At 34.0% G+C, this 15477-nt stretch overlaps 1 protein-coding gene across 1 annotated transcript in view; it reads right to left on the minus strand.

Moving 5' to 3' along the window:
• The window catches only part of LOC114146105 (guanine nucleotide binding protein (G protein), alpha activating activity polypeptide, olfactory type), an 80450-nt gene that overhangs the window by 58798 nt on the left and 6175 nt on the right, over positions 1-15477 (minus strand). The gene's annotated exons all lie outside the window — the stretch shown is intronic.

Below are 15477 nucleotides of genomic sequence, written 5' to 3' on the forward strand. Positions count from 1 at the left end.
TCTCTGTCTGCTAGTGAGATGGCCCTGACCCACACTGGTAACCAGTTGACATAGTTCCTGTAAGAACTGGGGTTAACTGGGAAATGATTGTATACTTTATTATACGTTATTAGACATTTAAAACATTTTAAATCACATTATTAGACATTTAAAACATTTTAAATCACATTATTAGTCATTTAAAACATTTTTAGATAGAGACAGAGCGATAGATAGATAGATAGATAGATAGATAGATAGATAGATAGATAGATAGATAGATAGATAGATAGATAGATAGATAGATAGATAGATAGATTTTTGGATCACTGGTTGTTTGTTTCGATGGATGGATGGATGGACTAATGGGTGAATGGATGGATGGGTGGATGAACTAATGGGTGAATGAATGGATGGATCATCTGATGGATGTATGTATGGATGGATGGATGTATGTATGGATGGATGGATGTAGGTATTGATGGATGGATGGATGGATGGATGGATGAACTAATGGGTGAATGAATGGATGGATCATCTGATGGATGGATGGATGGATGTAGGTATTGATGGATGGATGGATGGATGGATGAACTAATGGGTGAATGAATGGATGGATCATCTGATGGATGGATGGATGGATGTAGGTATTGATGGATGGATGGATGGATCATGGGACATTGTTATTTTTGTCCAACAGCCATAATTATCTACAGGTTCTTGATGTTGCTGGTACTTCTACTCAATCTGTGGGCTTTAATTAGACAGAGCTAAGATTGAGCTTTTAGGCAACAAACACTGAAGACGGGTTTAGATTACAACAAAGAACAGAAAAGCAAATCTATAAAAACCATGTAAAAAATGAGGGCAAACATTGAATACTTCGTTCTTTATTAAGACGTCTTTATGGAATGCTGCATTAGATACCAGATGTCCTCTGTTCTGGTGTCCAAATGATGCAGTTTTAGTCACTGCGGTTCCTTCACGTTCCTTCCCATGAAAGTTAAGCTGGTACAGTCTTCCTGATTGTTCAGGCTTTTTCCCACGATGTCATCTTACTGGTTTTTGGAGACTTCTTTTAGCATCTAGCGGTCTACTTTCAAGGTGAACTTCCATTAACGTTCAAACCTGGGCATGTTGGCAATTATTTTCAACGTTCTCCTCTTGCGGACTACAGTGAAATGGCTGATTTCAAATTGACACCGACCTCCTTAAATCCCTTACCAGATGTAGAAACATGCATGTCTCAGAGTAAAACTTCCTTCAGAAATGCTGAGAAATGATACTCTCATCATCTGCTCATCATTTTAAGACGAGGGGGTGACCTCAACAGAAATATCTTTTTCATTTCATTTCACAAAGCATTTTAAAAGATCTTATCTCAAAAGAATCTTATCTCAAAGGGAAAACAATTTTGTCACAATTTGTATTATATAAGAAACTTCAAATAGTCGATGGTGATGCTATGGGTAGGTAGGTAGCAGTCAGTTAATTTGAGAACACCTCTGGTGACAATCTCATCATGACTGATATCAGGGTTTCCCTCTGTGTATTATAAGTCTGGCGGGCCACCAGGCTTTACTTATGTCCCCACCAGCTTTAGTGTTGTTAATTTATTAGTTTTTCCTTTATATTATTGCCTTTTTTTAAGACTTTACAGTTGGTGTTTAGGTATTAATCTTCCAGTCTTCCAAAGATGCATAACTATCAAATGATATTTTCACATTTCCTGCCAACTTTAAACATTTTTTGACTCAAAATCACGGCGTTAGTCTGGATGACTGCCGAAACGTCCTGAGCACCGGGTTTAGTTTTATGGGGGAAACCAGAAAAATATTCCACAGCAACATTTCTTGGATGACACCATAAGTAGTTAGCAAGCAATGCTAATCCACCTCATTTGCTTTTGCCACTCCTTTTTAAATCTCTGTCTGGTTGTATGGTTATAAAGCTGGGCAGAGAGACGTTGGAGTCTGTCTGTCTGGCTGTACATGGTTAACCATTATCGTTTTTTCCTATCTATTTATTGTTTTTTATTGCAAAAGGCCAAAATAAATATATTTCAAAGGTATTTCAATTCAGATTTATGCTGAACTTGGTTAAAAATATATCCTACACCTGCTGTACTGTATGTTACATCTCCCACAACTCAACAAAAGTTTGCAGCAAAAGTATTCTATTTCAGACGTTAGAAATACTAAGGTATTTTAACATGTTAATTTAAAACAGCTGGGAGTTTTTTGTTTATTTTTGTTCTTAAGCACTTGGGATATTTTTAGGAGCAGCTCAGACTCCAAGGAAAGTTCATAGTAGATCCCCTTTAACAATTTACAAATTTCATAACAATTTAGTTTATTATTAAGCAGTTAGAACAAAAAAAGAGACTAATTTGTGTGGTTTAAATGTAGTGAATTTTGTGGCCTGCCAGTAGTTTAAATTTGCTCTTTTTGACCCCAAAGATGTACCTGTTTCAACTAGAGATTTAATAAATTAACTAAAATTTGAAACATTCTTTCCCCTTGAGAATAATTAAGTATTATCCCAATCAAATCTTGTTTAAAAAAACAAACATAAAAATTGAATAATATTAATAAAACCTGAAAATTTTGTATGATTATTTTCTCAATAAAGCCTCAATAGAGGTCCAGGAGTAGCAAACCCTTGAAATTTTGGCAGAGCAGAGATTCCATAAATGTTGACATTGGTTTTTGTATGGTCTTAATTTATTTTTTATTTTTTACTAAATACCTTGTAGGTGACAGTTTTTGTGGGAATGTTGGTTGTTTTGTTTGTTTGTTTGTTTTTTGCTCCTTTCTCTTAGAATTGTGTTTTTTATTTTTTTGATATAATGTGAAAAGCCTAATAAATATATAAAACACTAAAGGTTGAATCATAAAACACACACACACACAAAAAGCGACACATTGTGGACGGCTGGAAATGTTAGATGTGTTACGTCACAGCAAAGCAGCAATCAACCTCACCATGAAATACAAAGTCCACGGAGCGCGGCAGCATGCTAACAAAGCCTGAGGCAGCGAGACACAAAACAGCCTCATAAATTTACTCCAAACCCAGAGACAGTTAACACACCTGCCTGGCGCAGCGTAGGCCCCACCTTAGCAAATACGAAGAGATCATCCGAATAAATAATTGCTCAGGCCAACACTTTTATTTGCTTTCTTCAAAAATATTTGCCTGCACTAACAAATAGATCAGCCGAACACATAAAAAAGGGATTTTCTTTTCTCTCAGGGAGCCGACTCATAAAATACAGAACTCACTTACAGAAATTATTATATTGCGCCACCGCCCTCTGGAAAATATCTGAAGCTCAATAACAGTTTCATGTTTTAATTGTAGCAGGATAATCTCACGTTGGAAAATGTAGAAAAATGCAGCCAGTATCTGGATAAAAAAATAAATAAATAAAAATCCAACATTTATGAGAGGTTTTTTTCACAGAATCACTGCTGCAACATTTACAGGCAACTTTCTGTAAAATAAATACTGAGGTAACATTTTTGTTTGATTTAAATGTTTAATGAAACTAAGTTTAAAATCAGACAAAGATAGATAGATAGAAGATGGCACAAAGGATGGAAAGAAAGAGATAAAGTAGTAAAACGTAAGAAAGGAAGGACAAAAAGATACAAGGAAAGAAAAGAAAAAGTACAAGGAAGAAAAGGAAGTAGAGATAGAGAGAAAAAGAACATAAAGTAGAAAGATGGAACGAATAGAATACAAGGAAAGAAGGAAGAGTATATAGGACACAACAAAGGAGGAAAGGAAGAATAAAAAGGATGTACAAGGAAGGAAAGAATGGCTAGATGGAGGAATAAAGGACACAACGTGGTAAGAAGAAAGGTCATGAAGAAGGAAAGAAAGAAGAGAAGGAAGAGTATAAAGGATACAACAAAAAAGAAAAGAAGGAAGGAAGAATACAAGGGAATAGACAGAGGGAGGGAGGAAAGAAGGACACAAGGAGATATAAGATAGAAGGAGAAATAAGGACAAAAGGGATGAAGAAAAGAAGAATAAAAGGATAAAAATGAAAAAGGAAGGAAGGGATAAACAGAGAGGAAATAAAGGACACAAAGTAGTAAGAAGAAAAGTTACAAGGAAGGAAAGAAAAGAGTACAGAGAGGGAAGGAAGGAAGAATAGAATGAAATTCACTTGTTACAGCAGCACAGTAACAAAATATATCCTATTTAATAGAAAACATATTTAAAAAACTATAAACAACTGCATATTTTTAAAGTAAAATAATACAAGGAAAGAAGGAAAGGAACTAAGGACACAATCTAATCAGGAAGGAAGGACGAACATAACGGATGGCATGAAGGATGGTATGACACAAAGAAGGAAGAAAAGGATAGAAGGAAGGACATAAAGGAAGGACAGAAGTAAGAAAGGAACGACGCCAAAAAAAGGATTGAAAAAAGGACACAACATTTAGAGAAGGGGAAACAGTTTGGAAATACAAACATCCTTCCATCCTTCCTAATGTATTTCCAACAATATTGAAATAAATTTCCATCCTTTACTAAACTTTATAGGAAAACTTCAAACACAAGAACTGTTCACCTCCAAAATGTTTGGCACAAGAGATTTAGCTAAAAAAAAAACATAGTTTGTTATTGTAAAGTTATTTTTTTTACTACTTGCAGCTCTCATAGCATGTCTTACTGATAACTTTTAATAGCACTTCCTGAAAGGACAAGTAAATAATCTCTGTTTTGAGCAATATTTGTGTTTATTTAGTCATGATTAGTTGAAATAATCGTCAACTAATTTAGTAATCGATTAATCATTGAGTATAAGGACTCAAGAAAGGCTTTTGCTGAAAGAACAACATACTCAAAGAAGTAATTAAGCCAAAACTGAATAAAATTTATATTAAATTTGCATTTAAGATTAAAAAACACCTTTGTCTATAAATATGTTTTACCCAAAACTCCTTAAGTGGGATAATTTTAGTTTCACTCAGTTCAAATCAACTAAAGGAACACCGTGTTATTTAATTTTAGGAAATGAAATGTTAATTTTCTTATTTAAAAAATAAAAATCAATTATTTATTTGCATTTCCAATGTTGTATTGATGAAAAATCTGTAGAATGTGCCAAATATTTTTATCTGATTAATCGATTGATCGTCAGTTACTAGAATAATCGCTAGTTGCAGCCCTACTTCTTTAAGTTTCAGATTTGGAACGGAGCTTAGCTGCACCGTTGCAGTGAAAAGTCCCCGTTTAGTGAAGTCGACATGAAAGGTGTGTGTGTGTGTCACGTTCAGCTCACTGTGGTTTCCTCTGACACCAGATGTGGTGTGGTTTGTTCATTAGCCAGCACTTCTCTCTACACAGAGAAAACCTTTGAATTATTTGTCATTGTTGTCGTTTAATTTTTATTTATATATATAAAGCATTATAAACTCAGCCTGTGCTGCAGAAATTAACATCTAAACTGTTGCTTTCAGGTCCTACTAACTATGCAGTACATATGCATTCAAATTTAGCAACATAGACAAGAAGATGTTGTGATTTTCACAATGATACTTGTTTGTAGTGACGTTTTCCAGCATGCAAATTAACCCTAAAGCCTTCATTCACCTGTAGTGGGTTGATTACAAAACCAATATTAACGATCTGCAACTTTGATGTAAAAAAGAAAATAGATTCAGTTTCCCCGCCTTGAAAAAAAAGCAAGGTCAAAAGCAGCAACTGATCCACACTTCCCTCTAGTGGTCAAAGGCAGCATTGCATCTGTGTTGTGTCTATTTGAATGATGAATAAATCATTGTCCATTAAAAGGAGGATAGTTTAGATGTTTATTTATAATTTTATGTATTTTACTTGGTGATTTATATCCAAACTCTAGCAAAAAAACAAACCTGTTTTCACATTTATGTCAAGTTTTTCTATTAAAATGCATCTATTTTAGCATTTATATGCAAAGTTTGAGTTCAATCTTTCATTATTATATTAACACCAGATGTTGCTTAAGTTTCTATTTTCATCTCCACCAGTTTTTATTGACATGGTGAGATTTTGAAGCTCATTTTCAGATTTTCTTTGTCAGAAACAAAATTCAGTTTTATTTATTTTTATTTTGTTTTTGCTTATTTAGATAATTCAGATCAGGGCAGAACAAAGACAAGTATGTAGCAGTATAAAAGTATCCCAAAAAAGTGTTAAAATAAACCAATAAATAAAAATGTACATTAAAAAAAACCTTATTTAAAAAAGGAACTATTAGCGTACATTTTATGTTAACTTCCTGTATCATTTATGTATTTATTTGGAAATTAATTCCAGTACAGACCAATGAATTTAAAAGTATAAAAAATTTGTTTAAAAATGTACTAAAATATATTTTAAAATAAATAATAATGCATATCTTTTTATAAATATTTCATTATCATATAGTTTATTTTATGGTGCTGTAAAAACACTTTGTAAATTTGTTATCTTGAAAGGAGCTATATCAAAAGAAATCAGCTTACTTCGTTAACTCCAGTCACTGTGGTTAATTATCGACATGTCGGCTTTTAAGAACCTTAAAAATAGCTGCTAATCACTTCTTAGCAGTGCAAAAGTGCATTTTAAGGATATTGTAAAAGGAAGGTATGGTAAAATTCACATTTATTATGCGCCAACACACAGGCTCCAAACACCAAATTTAATTTTATATTTATTTTGTGGCCCAGACTGAGACTGAAGCATGCATTGAATAAACGAGGCACCAGTCCAAACGATACCGAGCTAAATTTAGCATTGTTTAATTTTTTTTCTTCCTGGAAGCACTCCCTGCAGGAACAGAGGCTCTTGAAAAAGAAAAAGAAGAAGAAAGAAAATCATAAATTATACATTAAGCAAACTCAAAGAACAGGCCTGGTCCAATGTCCTTTGAACGTGGTGTGGTTCTCCTCCGATTGAGCTGATAGGACAATTCACATTGCACTCCCTGCTATTGGCATCATAAATATGACAATAACTCATGTTTCAGTACCTCTTGCCAGCGGTGACAGTAACTGGGAACTGGCTGAGTAGCAAAGTTCAGCTGTGGTCAATGATAAAACTCACTTAGACACAAGCAAAGTTCACTTGGCTCCAAAGGCCTCTGCTGCGCGTTTCTGTACATGAGGAAGATTTTTCCAAAAACGCGGCTTCCCGCCCGGGACAGCGGCTCGAAAACAGCAAACAAACCACACAAAAGCTGCATGGCGGACATTTTCCAACTCGTCCGCAGTGTGTTTTCAGTAATTCCAGTCCAACAAGCAGCCAGTGTGACAATGCAACGGTGGTGATAAAACTGATTTATGAAAGATAAGAGTTGATGAAATCTAGGAACGCTGCATCAGATATTATCTGTCAAAAGCACAGAAACCATCTAAAACAGCAGAAGTCACTTCTCTAGGAATGCATATACAAGGCGATAAATCAATATTATTGTTTTTATCAAATTTTGAGGTTTTGAAGATTTAATTTTTTGAAAATCTGGATTTTTTTCCCCTTGGTTTTCCTTAGTTGAGTGATGTCAGTGGGCCAATGCCGCCATTTTGTTTGATAAGTGTGCTTTTTAGCTTCTATTTATTCGGACTTTCAGTTTAGATCAACTCTACGAAGGAATATAAGGATCAAGTTAAGTGTTTTTACTTTTAATTTCGAGAATACAATCATAATATTAGGAGAATTAAGTAGTATCTTTAGAACAACTCCAACAAATTATCTATCCAAGCTTTTTTTCTCATTAATCATCTTTTTTCTCGTTATTTTAAGATGTTCTTCTGGTACAACTTAGCTAATATTATGACTATATCCTCAAAATTAAACAAAGATTGTTGTAAAATGATCCTAAAACTCTGCCGTATAACTCGCAGAAGGAATGATTGAAATAAAACCAATTTTTAACACATGTCTAGTTTCCTTTTTAGAAAAGAATGGGGGAAAAAAAACAATCTAGTATGAAAAAAAATCTGAAATTTAATTTTTATCCCATAGATAAGCACCTCAATTTCTGTTCCAGGGTAGATGCTGCTATAAATCTTCAAAGTTGGAACATTTCTGTACACTGCATAGAAAGACACAAATAAGTTTCCTCAACAAATCACACCAAACCTTTCCGTTTTAGGACATTTAGGATCACCAAAATTATTTCTGTTTGCTAAATGCCAGAATAATGACAAATTTTTTTAGTTGCTTGTTATTTCCTTCAAATTCAAAAGTTTACAGATTTTGTGGGCTTCTGATAGGTAAATTCACATTATTTTAATTAAATAGAGGAACACTTGTGGAAGGTCTTCCATGTTTGACGAGAAAAAGTAAAAATAAATCAGCCAAGATGTCAGAAAAATAACTGAGAACCTCTATAAGTCTGATTAATCATTGGGCAAAATGTCCATCCTATGAATGTTTATTTATGCTGAACAATAAATCAGTAACAATATATATATATTGATAGATATATGATCAATATCAACAGATAATATGTTGATAGAAAATTCAATCTAAAGAATATTCTCTCAACTTCGATCCAGAACCGCAAAGCTAAGCGAAGTTTGGTGGATTCAGCTTACTCTCTCACTCTTTGGTTACCTAGCAACAACTTGTTGCACAACTTGTGGTTACCTAGCAACAACCTGTTGACTAACTTAGGCAGCAGCAGTTTAAGGTTTGGCCACTGTGCCACCAGTTTGACAGTATTTCAGATATTTAAAACCAAAAACTGATCAATAATGATCAATATCAACTGATATAAAATGCTTTTCTCACGATACGTTTTTTTTAGCCATATTGTCAGCCAGTAAGCTACACAGGAAGGAGACAGATTCTTTGAGAATATCAACCACAGATAAAAAGCAGAAGACCTTGTAAACGCTGGGAAATGAGCCGACAGGCCGCTCAGCAACGAAGAGACCATTTCTAAAAAAAGCAGCAGAGAAAGCGACAACAGTTTGACTATATACTCAGAAACAAACACTTTCTTCTGATGAATCTAAAATTTAAATTAAACTTGAAACAAGCCTCAAAAACACCATCTCAATTGCAAAGTACGATGGTGGCAGCATCATCATCTGAGGTTGTTTTTCTGCTAAATAGTTTGATACATAAAAGAAACCATATGACATCATAAATTATTTAATGTTTAAGCAACATCTGAAGACATCAGCCAGTAAGTTGAAGCTTAGGCACAAAAATAACCCTAAGATTTTCATCACATTACCTACAAAGTCAACATTTTGGGGTTGCCATCGCAACTTCCACAGAAAATGTATGATTTATAATCCAATATTCCAGCAATCTGTTGAAGTTTAAAGTTTCATTTGAAAATTAAACTCTACAAAATCCTAAAGAAATAGCTTATGATCTCCCTCTATCATTATTCTGACATTTATCAAACAGAAATATTATTTTAGCTACCTTAAAGGCTTGGTCTGATGTAACGGCAGACAGTGAAGAAACAAAGATTTGGTGACTTTGTAATGTGACTTTTAATTGTATTCATAGAAGTCCACATCCTAAATCTCTGATCTATTTTGATTTTACTACAATTATACAACAGTTTCAGGTTTATCCAATCTGAAACTCAAAGTTAGACTTTGAATTCCAGAGGAATCTTAACTACCCTGACTTTGCCAGTAAGATTGTAAAACCGAAGCAATTATACTGTTAAGAACCATCCTGTTGAACTCTTATATAAGCAGTTATAAAATGAAGCAGATAATTATTTCAGCTCTGTAAATCATTGACTGATATTTAGCTTAGTTTGACTTTTAACTTGTGGAAAGAAGTTGAAACATTCATTGCAACCGCCAAAGACTCAAAGCGATAAGTTAATAAATTATCCAATCACAGAAGCTTCGTTGAATGCCTCAAATGTTCTCGTTCGAAAAGCTCGTCTCACAGGAGACGTTGATGAATGTGATAGAAGTACAGGTGTGGAGGAAAATATTCAAATTTAAAACACACCGGATATGGTTTAGAAATAACTCTGAAACTTTGGCAGTAAAATGTGTATTAAAGACGTCATTCACAGGATATTTTGGTTTTTCTGGGACCATTCTCTGAAAATCTGAGACATAGTTGTGTATGAAAATCTCAGCACTAACAACAATACTGAGTTCGTTACTTAATTCCCTTTTCTATTTCACTCAATCTGTAAATTGTCAACAATGGAACAGGTTTACCTAATAAAGTGGCCTCTTAGTGTATCTTAGTTTGTTAATTAATCAGTTTAAGCCCTATAATTTCTATTGTTCTTTGGGTCTTTCGGGCTCTAAGTAATCCTTTCTAACAATTTCATAACTTTGAATAAACAATGTAATTTCTATGTATTTGAACATATTTTGTTTTCTATAGCTTTGTATTTTTTGTGTTTTCATGAACACTTGTGGTCGGCTGTATAATGTTATGCCATATTTTCATCGACTGTGGTTCTGCTCCCCATTTTGGCCAGTTAACTTATGGAATATGACATTTGTTCCTTTCAGATCATAACATTTCCATCCATCCATCCATTTTCTAACACCGTTGTCCCTAGTGGGGTCAGGAGGATAATTTTAATATAAATTATCTATTTTGTCAAAATTTTGAAATTATGACTGAAATTTCATAAGAACTCATGATACTGTGGGGTTTGGAGCTTTAAAGTTAGTGTTTTGAAGCCTGTGTAATTTGTCACTGCAGGGGGAATAATAGTAGTAGTAATACTAATAGTAATAATAGTCAATTATGACAGTAAATTATACATCCACTAACTTCACTATTTCCATATTTGCCACCTAACAGTAAAAAATCAATTCACATGAAAAAAACTCCATGAGTTTTTGCTTCATTTTCAGAGGCCTCATAGTAGTGCTAAAGTGCTAGCTTGAACAAAACTACAGGCTCTAGTGGTGTCATTCATTTCCTCCAACATTACAGAGCAAATGAATGTTTTGTTAAGCTCTTCTCCTATAAAAGACATAAAATGTTATCTGCGACTGTTTTACTTTTTGAGCATAAAGTAGATCTGTTTAGCTAAGCTGCTATGCCACACGTCCTATGCTAGTGCTAACGCTAATGCAGAAATCCCTGTTGGTTTTTTAGTATTTGAACATTTAAAAAAAAGATTTTATTGTTTATTAAAAGTTTAAAGAAATTATTAAACTGTAATGGGTCTTTAAACACAAACATGACTTTGAATCTTTAACTAGGTGTTTTGAAACCCATTTAATTTGAATTAGATGGGGGGGGTTGGCATTCCTGGTAAAGAGTTATCAAGAAATTTAAAAAAAACATATTAATCTTTTAGGGCAGTTGGAAGGGCTGGACAATATGGCTGAAAAACTTATCACACTATAACTATTTCATCAGTTGATATCAATAATTGTCAATATTGATAATTATTTATAAGTTTTATGTTTTAAGTATCTGGAATACTCCCAAAACAGTGTCATGACCTATCTTGTTTTATCCTAAGTTTTCACTCCACGCAGTTTTTTTTATTTTTAAGCAGTTGTGAGGCATAGTGGGGAAACCTTAAAGTTTACTGTTGCTGTTACTCAACAAGTTGTTGCTAGGTAACCAAAGAGTGAGAGAGTTGCTAGGTAACAAAGAGTGAGTTAGAAAGTTAATGCCACCAACCTTGCTAAGCTGACTGTGAAGTTGAGTAGCTAAGGTCTTTCCCCTCCCAGATTGCTGCGTGGTTCTGGATCGTATTTCAGTGAATAATGTCGAATATTGAATATTCTATCAGACGTATTAATAACTGACATTGATTATGTCTATCCTGATACATGCTGTCATTGATTTATTGTAGCAGAAGGATAATCGCACCACAAATAAATGCTACATCTCTTTTTAAGTATTTTTCAAATAGTAGAAGTTTACGTGAGTACGGTGGATTCCCGTTTATTCGCAGTTCAGTTCTCACTTATTTCCCTATTTGTGGAATATCATTATTCAAGGAAAATCCGCCCATTTGCAGATTTGTTTTTTTATTATCTGAAATATTCAAAGGAAAATGCAGCTTGGTAAGCTGAACTAAGCTCCATGTTACTTGAGATGTTAAATACTGTAATTGTGCTCATTTTAATAAGAACAAACTGCTTCGTCATAGTTGGATGAGAGTGAACAGGTTTGTAACCTTACAAAAAGACAATATCAGCTCTGCACTTTGACAAGTTTATCTGGGATATATCTAATCAGTCTAATCAGTTTTGTGTCATTTTGTTTTGTGAAGTTAGATTTTTTTTCATCTGTGTGCAGAAACATGGCACACCCACAGCAGAGCTTAAATTTCTGACCTCAACATAACATGTATGAGTTTAGCGGATTAGCAGTCAAAACATAAGAAGGTTTTGAGTCTGGTTAACTTTATCCAGTTTATTATTGCATTTTACAGCAAATATTGCAGAACGTAATCAATATACAGTCTGTCATAGCAACTATTTTAGTTTTTTTTTAATTACTTCAAGCTGCAGTATGTAATTTTTATTTTTTTTTAAATTATTTATGCATATTTGTTGAAACTGTTGTCATGACAGAATGGTATGAGACAGATATGTGAAAAAACATTGACCTCTTCTGCTTTCTCCCATTGCTCCCACTGTTAACTAGAAATAACCAATCAGAGCCAGGAGGCAGGCCTTAGCGCTGCCAATCACCCTCACCTCTTTGTTTTCTGCTATGCTGCTAGCACAACCTTTAGTGAATGCTCAGGCATAGACACCAATGACAATGAATAAACGGTTTTCCTGTAGCAGTAAGTTGTTTCTAAGCCATTAGCACATTTAGTATCAACAACATGAGGTTGATTGACAGTGCTAAGACCATCCTCCTGGCCCTGTTGTTTTTGCTTGGAGCAGTGCATTTCTTCAGACAGGAATAATATTAATATCTCCAGGAGAATTCAGAGGTGGGCAGAGTATCAAAAAATTGTACTCAAGTAAGATTAGCACTACTTCAACATATTTTTACTCAAATAAAAGTAAAAAGTAGCCATCCTAGAAATTACTCCGGTAAGAGTAAAAAGGTATTTGGTGAAGAGTCTACTCACTCACCTATTGAATAACTGATCAAAACATAAATCATTTAATATTTAAAAATTACAAAATCAGATATTTAAGTGGATATTTTTGGTATTTTAAGGACAAAATTTATAATAATTTCTATAAAAGTAACAAAAAATAACAAAATCATGCAACAGAGATTTTTTCCAAATCATTTTCTTTCAGAAAAAAAAACTTTAAAACTTTTACACAAACTGCAGGTGTGTGTGTGTGTGTGTGTGTGTTTCTGTGTCTGGTAAATCTTTGATTAATATATGTTTGTTCTTCATTCAGTGGATAGAAAATCCAGAAATTTAACTCAAGTAAGAGTAGAAATACTTCATAATAAAAATACTCAAGTAAACGTAAAAAGTACAGTGTAGTAAACATACTCCTAAAGGTAATTTTTTTTCTAAAATGTTATTCAAGTGAAGGTAATTGAGTAAATGTAAGTAGTTATGAATCAACTCTGCTCATAACATACTGTCACAACATGGTGACAATTTAAATTTTTAATAAAAGTTACTTTAACAACACTCTTTAGAATGTCTTAAGATCACATTTTATCTCAGTAAATATTTCAATTTAACAGTCAATTCCAGAAAAAACAAGAAAATGTTTACCCAATAGCAGTGATAATTCATCTAAATACCTGCAGCAAACACAAAGAGATAAAGCGACCCGGATTGGGGAGCCACATGTCGCCTTGAAATGTAAGACGATTTGAAAGGTGTCTACTTTCAGAGGAACACAAACCACCTCAGTTCTCCGCCGTGCAACAAGAGTCCCGTTGAAGACCTGAGGGGCATAAAAGTCCCAACGGCCTCCTGAGAAAAGCCAGAAGTGGCTCATGTCGCGGGCTGCCGCGTGCACCAAAGTAAGCGTGACACCCACGGAGGTGGAGAGGGAGGGCAGCCAAAAACAACACGACGGCACGCTGCTGGGACAGCAGCTTTCAGCAGCAGCTCATGAAAGAATGCATGACAGCTCCCTGTGTGACTTCAATAAGATAAACCATTCCTTCCTGTGCACAATTAGCAACAGTTGTTTATTCAGGAAATTACACTGGTGGCCATTTAGTGCAGGGAGGAAAGAGGCACCGCACTTCTTGGAGAGAAGCAAACGCAGCCAAAACAGGATCTGATTTTACTTTAAAGCTGCAGTATGTTACTTTTGTTTTAAAACATTTGTTTCATACACATTTGTTAAAACTGTCAGTATGTCATAAACGTAGAATATAAGCAGAGGTGCCCAAAAATGTGCTCAAATAAGAGTAGCCACTACTTCAACTTATTTTTAATCAAATAAAGGTATAAAGTAGCCATCCAAAAAATTACTTGAGTACAAAACGTATTTGGTAAAAACGTTTACTCAAGTGCTCAGTAACTGATCAAAATATCAATCATTTACTGCTTAAAAATTACATCATCAGACAGAACAAAACATAAAATTATGTGGAAATTTTGGTATTTTATAGCTAAAAATTAAACTAATTACAAAATAACGAAATTAGGCAAAAGAGACAATTTTCCAAATCAGTTTCTTTCATTAAAAAACTTATAAAACTTCAACAAAAACTGCAGGTGTGTCTCTGTGTCTGGTGAATTTTTGGTTAAAACATGTTTGTTTTTCCCTCAAAATCCAGACATTTTACTAAAGTAAAAGTAACAATACTTCATAATAAAGTTACTCAAGTAAAAGTAAACAGTACAGCGTAGTAAAAATACTCCACAAAGTAATTTTTTTCCAAAAGTTACTGAAGTTACATTATGAGACAGATAATCTGTGAAAACATCGATCTCCTCCACGTGAGCTACTGTTGCCATCTGAAAAAATGCAGACTAAAAACAACCAATCAGAGCCAAGAGGCTGGTCTTAGTGCTGTCAATCAATCTCATGTACTCACTCCTAAATGTAATAATGGCAGAGAAATAATTTATGTTACAGAAAAACTGTTTGTTCGCCGTCATGGTGGCCATGCTATCTGGCTTGAGCATTCACAGCATGCTATGCTAGCTGTGGCATTGCTAAACCCGCCTCCTGGCTCTGATTGGTTGCTTCTGGGAACACTGGGAGAAGGCAGTGGAGCTTTTTCACAGATTATCAGTCTCATAGCATAATGTCACAACATAGTGACAGTTTCAACAAATATGTAAAAATAAAAAGTTTTGTAAACGCTACATACTGCATCTTTACAGTGTTTCAAAATATTTATTTAAGGTTATACAATTATTTAAAGATCTGTAAAAAATGTTTCCCAAAGCAGTTACACTGTAGAAATACGATCTTAACATCTCTATCCAAAACCTACAAACAACACTGAGAAACCATTGAATAGTAAAAAACGATGTAGTGTATAACTGCAAAAGTTTTGATATTTAGAAAATAAATACTGAATGCTGCAAAAAATCTAATTTTTCACTAATTAAAGAAGTGGTGGAGAGCTAGAATCCCTATTAGTCTA

The sequence above is a fragment of the Xiphophorus couchianus genome, chromosome 6, assembly GCF_001444195.1.
Source record: "Xiphophorus couchianus chromosome 6, X_couchianus-1.0, whole genome shotgun sequence".
Taxonomy (NCBI): Eukaryota; Metazoa; Chordata; class Actinopteri; order Cyprinodontiformes; family Poeciliidae; genus Xiphophorus; species Xiphophorus couchianus.